Below are 6,679 nucleotides of genomic sequence, written 5' to 3'. Positions count from 1 at the left end.
CAAACGAGCGGGCACCCCGGGAGCTGCTGTGGGTCCCGATGATCCCCTGGCAGTCCCGGCACAACAAGGGCTGCATTAATTGGCACTGCTGCCCTGCCCGGTGATGAAACCCTCCTCTCTATGCTCAGGCAGTTACTCCTCTTAAAAAATCACCCTCCAGTATCTTTATACGTGTGTATCTCTCTCACAGCCAGTTCTTTTATATCACTATATATGTATTTATGTCTGCCCGTTGCACTTTCTCTCAGCAGTTCCTGTTACGTGCCCATTCATTCCCAGGTTTTAATTTTGCATCTTCATTTCCTCAGCTCCTTCTGTTGTGGTTATTTTCTTTTATTATTATTTTTTTTATATTATTATTATTTACCCTTCCTACTACCATTTCCTTGTCTCCCCTCACACGAAGATGCCTCTGAACATTCCCTAATGCTCCCTGAAGTGCTTTTGCTCCTGCCTCTGAAACCAAACCTCTGAGCAGTTTCAGCTTGTGGTTCACTGCATTCCACCCCCTGATCCTTCCAACTTTTAAACTGGAAATGTTAAGAAGGGGCTGTTGGGGGGCAGAGCTGTGGTTTAACCCTGCTTTCCTCCTTCTGCTCACCACAAAGACGTGCCTGCCCCACTCCTTGTTACCTTCCAAAACACCAAGATACTGGGAAATGTGAACACACACACAAAAAAAAAAACACCCCAACAAAACAAAACCAAAGAGGAGTGGAAAAATACTGCAAAAGGCCATCATTTTAGTGCCTGAAATCTCAGCCTCGGGCATTGTTGTGCCAGGATGGGAAAATTTCTGAGCCCACTGAGTGACCTGAGTGTTCCTGTAGGGATGAGGGGGATGTATCCCCTGCAGCTGAGGGGGTGGGGGAGCCCCAGATCTCAGGGATCTGAACGGGTCAGGGGAGGGGAAGAAGGGTGGCTGGGTGCTAAGTCTGTTAAGAAACACCACAAAATAAAAATAAACCCAATAAATATCGATAGAGAATTAATTAATGCCCATAAAGTGACACCACAGCCCCGTCCTGGAAACGCACCCGCGGTGTCACGGGAGCTCGGGGCTCGTCAGGGTCCAGCCAGCAACTCAGGCTTCTGCTTTCATTTCATTGCAATGCATTGTACTTGATGCCTGATTTTCTCAGTCATCACTGCCAAAAAAAAATGTATTTTCTTCATTTTTCTGGACAGGTGCCTTGGAGATCCCTCTGCTCCACCTGCAGCAGGGTTTCTGAGCTTCTGCTTGTCCACGTCCACACGGTGTTTCCCCTGTCAGTTCTACCACTGCTGTGCTACTCAAAAGGCTTTTTACCCCTCTCTTCTCGTCGCTGGGAATACAGCCTGGCCAGAATTTTGCATTTTGGGTTAAGCAACTGTGCAGAAACATGATCTGCACACAGGAATTAAACGAGAGCCATATGGATGTGTGATGGTTTGTATTCCCAAGCCTGGAGCAGCAGTTAGAACATCTACATCCCCGCTTTGAAAACCTCAACAGTCTTTTCCAAGTGGTTGATTTCTTTCATATGTGTGTGTTTATTTACCAGGCTGTCCTTGGAGGGTTCCAGTTGGATGGGCTGTGCCAGGGAACGAGTGATGTGCCCCATGAGCTTGGCTATCCCATCCACTGATGAAGGATGCTGTCCAACCCACGGCTTTCCCACCTAGTAACGGCGCAGTAAAAAAGAGCAGCCTTGCTCAGCAGCCTCAGGTGGAGTCAATGATAATTGTTTCATGCTCCACCAACAGTTCAGGTTTGTTGTTTATCAGTGGAAGATTGATTCAGACCCTGGCGTGCCCAGTGGGATTCTGCCTGCGTGCAAAATCAGAAGCAAACACAAGACCAATTATAAAGATATTATTTCTAGTGTATAATTTCAGTTTAACATGATATTCAGGATAGATGGGCTCCTAGGGCATCCACGTTCTCATAAGGACCTCTTTGCATCTGGTGGAGAATTGTTAGTATAGCAGTTCTAGAGGTTTTATTCAGGGTCTGATAACTGAGTGGGGATCATTATGCTCCCCAAGCTGAAGTGTCTCCTTGTAGACCAAGTGCAAAGTGTTTCCCTGCACAGAGATGAGGTGCCCATCAGCACTGTGTCCATGAAATCCTGGCCTGAAAGGTTGCAGGAGAGCCATGAATGAAACCACTCTGTCCTCATTTTGCCTCCACGAGGGTGTACATCACCAGTACCTTAGTAAAATATATATATTTTTAATAAGAAGAGTATATTACAGGGATGTAAATGAACTCAAAATTCATGGGCAGGAATCTTGGGCCAAATATTCTATCACGTCAGCAATTGTAAAGATTTAGATTTGCCAGTTTCTGTTCTGGGGTGCATTGAAGATCTTGTTGTTCATGTTTGGTAACTTGCTGCACAACATCTGGATGAATATGGTACTGGAACTGCCCTTACCCCACATGAAAACCTCCCCCCACTATGGCCAAAGGCAACATTCCAGCTGCCTCATGCCCAGGAGTTTCACTGCTGGGATTTCTCCAGGTTGTCACACAGCATGTGAAGGTCTCAGGCCACAGCTGTATTTCTGTACCTGCCGTTCTGATCCTCCAAGGAGATGTCCATGAAGAAGGGAGATGGACTAGTTTTGAAAGGCTACAGCAGTTACTCACAGAATCCCAGGCTGGTTTGTTTTGGAAGGGACCCCAACGCCCACCCCGTCCCACCCCTGCATGGGCAGGGGCACCTCCCAGCAGCCCAGGCTGCTCCAAGCCCCATCCAACCTGCCCTTCAACACCCCCAGGGATGGGGCAGCCACAGCTTCCCTGGGCAACCTGGGCCAGGCTCTCCCCACCCTCACAGCACAGAATTTCTCCCTCCCATCTCAGCTCCAGCTCCCTCTGCCAGCTGGAAACCCTTCCCCCTGCTCCCATCCCTCCCTGCCCTTGTCCCAAGCCCCTCCCCAGCTTTCCTGGAGCCCCTTCAGCCACTGGAAGCTGCTCTCAGGTCTCCCTGGAGCCTTCTCTTCTCCAGGCTCAACACCCCAACTCTCCCAGCCTGGCTCCAGAGCTGCTCCAGCCCTCCCAGCATCTCCGAGGCCTCCTCTGGCCTCTCTCCAACAGCTCCACAGTTTTCCCATTTTATTTTTGCAAAATACAACTAAGCTTTTTTTTCTTCTTCTTCTTTTTTTTTTCTTTTTTCTACCCACAGAGCTTTTATCCAACCTGTAAACTTAAGTAGGTTAAAATATTGGATGTCCTTGATGGGTAAACAATAAGCTGTCCCTGTGAGAAGCCAGAAGAGGCAGGTATGTGTGACCTGGACATGTTCCTGCCTCCCTGCAGGTGATGGAGAGAGAAGAGACCAAGCCTTGGTGCCAGGGAAGTTCCAGAGCCAAAGCAGAGTCTCTGGAAAAAAACAGTGATGCCGAGACAGAGACACATCTTCTGGGGAAGAGATCAATGCCTGGAGATCAAAGATCCAACCCAGTGCTAGACCAAGTGTGTTGGCAGCCCTGGGAGCTTCCTGGGGCTGCTCTGCCAGAGCAGCCTCTGAGCCAGCCTTGCTGCTGGTCTGGCAGAGCAGCTCCAGCTCCCACCCTGACCCCCAGGAGCTGCCAACAACACTTTCTTTTCTCCTGTTCTCTCCCCTAAGTGTTTTGGTCTGGAAGGACCATGTGTTGCAGAAAGCCTGTTATCAAAAGTGACCACTGATATTTCTGCCTGTAGCTCATGCTAAAGTCTGCACATCATGAACACCTGGGGTGTTGTGTCCAGTTCTGGGCTGCCCAGTTCCAGAGGGACAGGGATCTACTGGAGAGAGTCCAAGGGAGGCCACGAGGATGATGAAGGGACTGGAACACCTGATGGGGAAAGGCTGAGAGACCTGGGGCTGTTCAGGCTGGAGAGGAGACCAAAGGTGATCTAATGAATGTCCATAAACACATGAGGGCAGCAAGAAGGCAGGACAAGCTCTTGTCACTTGTGCCCTGGGACAGGACCAGGGGCAATGGATTCAAACTGGAGCCCAGGAAGTTCCACCTCAACATGAGGAAGAACTTCTTTGCTGTGAGGGTGACAGAGCCCTGGGACAGGCTGCCCAGGGGGCTGTGGAGTCTCCTTCTCTGGAGACTTTCCAGCCCTGTCTGGATGCCTTTCTGAGTGACCTGCCCTGGTTTGGTCCTGCTCTGGCAGGGGGGTTGGACTGGAGGATCTTTGGAGGTCCCTTCCAGCCCCTGACATCCTGTGATCACTGCCAGACCAGATCTCACACAGCTGCCAGGAGCCAAATGCTTCTGCAAGGCACAACTGCAGGCTGTGAAGTGTAAAACCAGCTGGTTACACAGGTGTCAGCTCCATTTCACTGGTTCTGCTTGCAAGGCCTGTTTTTAGAAGGTGAACACCACTCAGATGGGGGCTCTTTATTTGTGACACGTGGCTTGGACTTGCCAGGTCAGAGCAACCACTTCCTGAAAGAAGTGCAGGTTGATGGATAAAGTGGAACGTGGTGGCTGCTGCAGGTTCAATCCTTTAAAAACTGAGAAGGCCTGTGCTGCTTGTACCTGATTTGGCTGTGGAGCAGAAGAGCACCCCCGGGACCCCCTCTTTTTCGGCAACACCGTCTCTTTTCCCCCTGCCAACACTCAGGAGTGCCTGAAGGGCAGCCCAGGAGCAGCCACACGTGTAGGCAATCACAGAGGAACACGGGGAACACCTGTTTTCCCATCAATTACTACCACCGAGCTGGCCCTGGGGATTGGGGGGGGGGGGATGTTTATTTTGGGGCACTTCATTTGCCGGGGCAGCGGCGCGTGAGAGCGGCTAATGGTGCCTGTGCAAAGGGAAGGCAAACATGCCCCCCAGCCCTGCCCCAGCTCCAGGAGGGGCTGGGGGGGCACCAGGCACCACCAACCAGGCCCGCAGGAGGCAGTGGGTGAACATCCCTCCATCTGTGCCCACCCGGATGGTTCTGTTTGCTCGGCGGCTCCGACCCGACGCGAGAGAAGGGGAGAGAGGGGGGGAAAAACAAACCAGAAGGAAAGGCTGCAAAACGCACGGGCAGGGCTGCAGGGGAGGCAGGGCAGCCCAGAAAAGCAGCAGTAGTGGCATTATGTGGGAGAGAAGAAGAAAAAAGCCCTCACGCAGGGGGGAGTTTTGCTGCTGGCCGCAGAAAAGGGCACAGCTGCAGGTTCTTACCCTGCTTTTTTGCCATCGCAGAGAGAACGTGTTGCAGGGGGGTGTTTTGTCAACTTCAGCTACGTGCACGTGCAGCCCAGCATTTAAAAATTCCACATCTTTGTGTCATGCTATTAAAAATACTTTCCTTGAGGTAAAGGACTCCATTGTCCTCACCTGCGAGCTCTTAGATAAATCCATAAGCGAGGACCCATACGTTAATAAATTGTTGTATTGCACCAGCAGCATAAGGAATCTTTAGCTCTGATGAAAACACTGCTGGGAATTTGTAATTAGCATTGTCTTTGCGTGTCTAATTTAGGGGGGACAGTTTTGTAGGAGTCCTTTCAGAAGACTCGGTGCATCGATTAATTATGTTTCAATGGCTCTTGCAGAGAGCTCTCCCTCTTCATGTTCTATTTCAAGTCTGACCAAAAAAAAAACAAGAAAGAAAGAGAAAATAGCAGAAAGAGCAGAGTCCATGAATACAGGAGAGGAGAGTAAAAATACAAGGTACAGCAATTAAACCCCACTGGAGCTATATAAAAAGCTATATTAAGAATTGTCTGTCCCTTCAGTCTGTCTCACTGTTTGGAAGTATCAAAAAAAGCCATGATAAATTAAGACTTTAGGTTAAAATGTTAGGAAAAATTTGTTGTGTGAAGAAAGGGCAGTCTCACTGAAGAGCATGCCCCATCCCTGGAGGTTTTTAAGGCCAGGCTGGATGAGGTTTGTGCAGCCTGGGCTGGTGGTTCCTGCTCATGGCAGGGGGGTTGGAGCTGGGTGATCTTTAGGGTCCCTTCCCACCTTAATTATGATTCTAAGATTCTATGAACACTGTGGGAAACTAAACTACAAGTCAGTGCTGGGTCCTTAATGAACACAGATGAGGGAGAAGGAACACAGAACTGTTTGGGTTGGGAAAGACCTGGCCAAGCTGATGGCACCAACTGCCCTTCTGAAGCCAGGTCTGTGTCTGGAGGTCTCCTTGCCAGCAGAGGCACATGCCCTCTGTGAGACCTGCCTGGATCCAGGCTGACTTTTTTAACAGGGGAAGATTCCTCTCATCCTTGTCTCACCTTGAAACACCCAACTTTGGCTTGCATGAGGAATGAAGAATAAATTGAAGTCCATTGTCCAGCTGAATTCCAAGTGTTGGCTGGGCTTGGCCAACAGGTTGGCTTGGCCAGCACAGCCAAAGCAGTGTCAGGCTGTGGACGTGTGAGGCTGGTGCTGGTGCTTTGCTCCTCCTCAGGGCAGTGTTTCAGGTGTCCATGCTCCCAGTCCTGCCCTGCTGAGGAACTCCCACCTCCACCCTCTGCCTCCAGATGCTCCCGAGGGCTGATGGTGTGATCCCATCTCATGGCTCCCATCTCACTCCTTCCATCTATCTCATTCCTTCCATCTCATGGCTCCCATCTCACTCCTTCCATCTCATTCCTTCCATCTCACGACTCCACTCCTCGTTTGTGCCAAACTATGAACATCCCACTTGAAAGGTGCAAGTGCTTGAGCTACTGGAGCACCAATGTCAGCTGGGAA

The 6,679-nt window shown here is 50.3% G+C and overlaps 1 protein-coding gene across 1 annotated transcript in view; it reads right to left on the bottom strand.

The window, feature by feature from the left end:
• The window catches only part of PCSK1 (proprotein convertase subtilisin/kexin type 1), a 39,388-nt gene that overhangs the window by 32,152 nt on the left and 557 nt on the right, over positions 1–6,679 (bottom strand). The window lies entirely within an intron of this gene.

Source organism: Chaetura pelagica, unplaced genomic scaffold (genome assembly GCF_000747805.2).
Source record: "Chaetura pelagica isolate M959 unplaced genomic scaffold, ChaPel_1.0 scaffold1341, whole genome shotgun sequence".
In the NCBI taxonomy this organism is placed as follows: Eukaryota; Metazoa; Chordata; class Aves; order Apodiformes; family Apodidae; genus Chaetura; species Chaetura pelagica.
The sequence above is the reverse complement of the archived record's forward strand: the minus strand, read 5'-3'. Positions and strand labels throughout refer to the sequence as shown.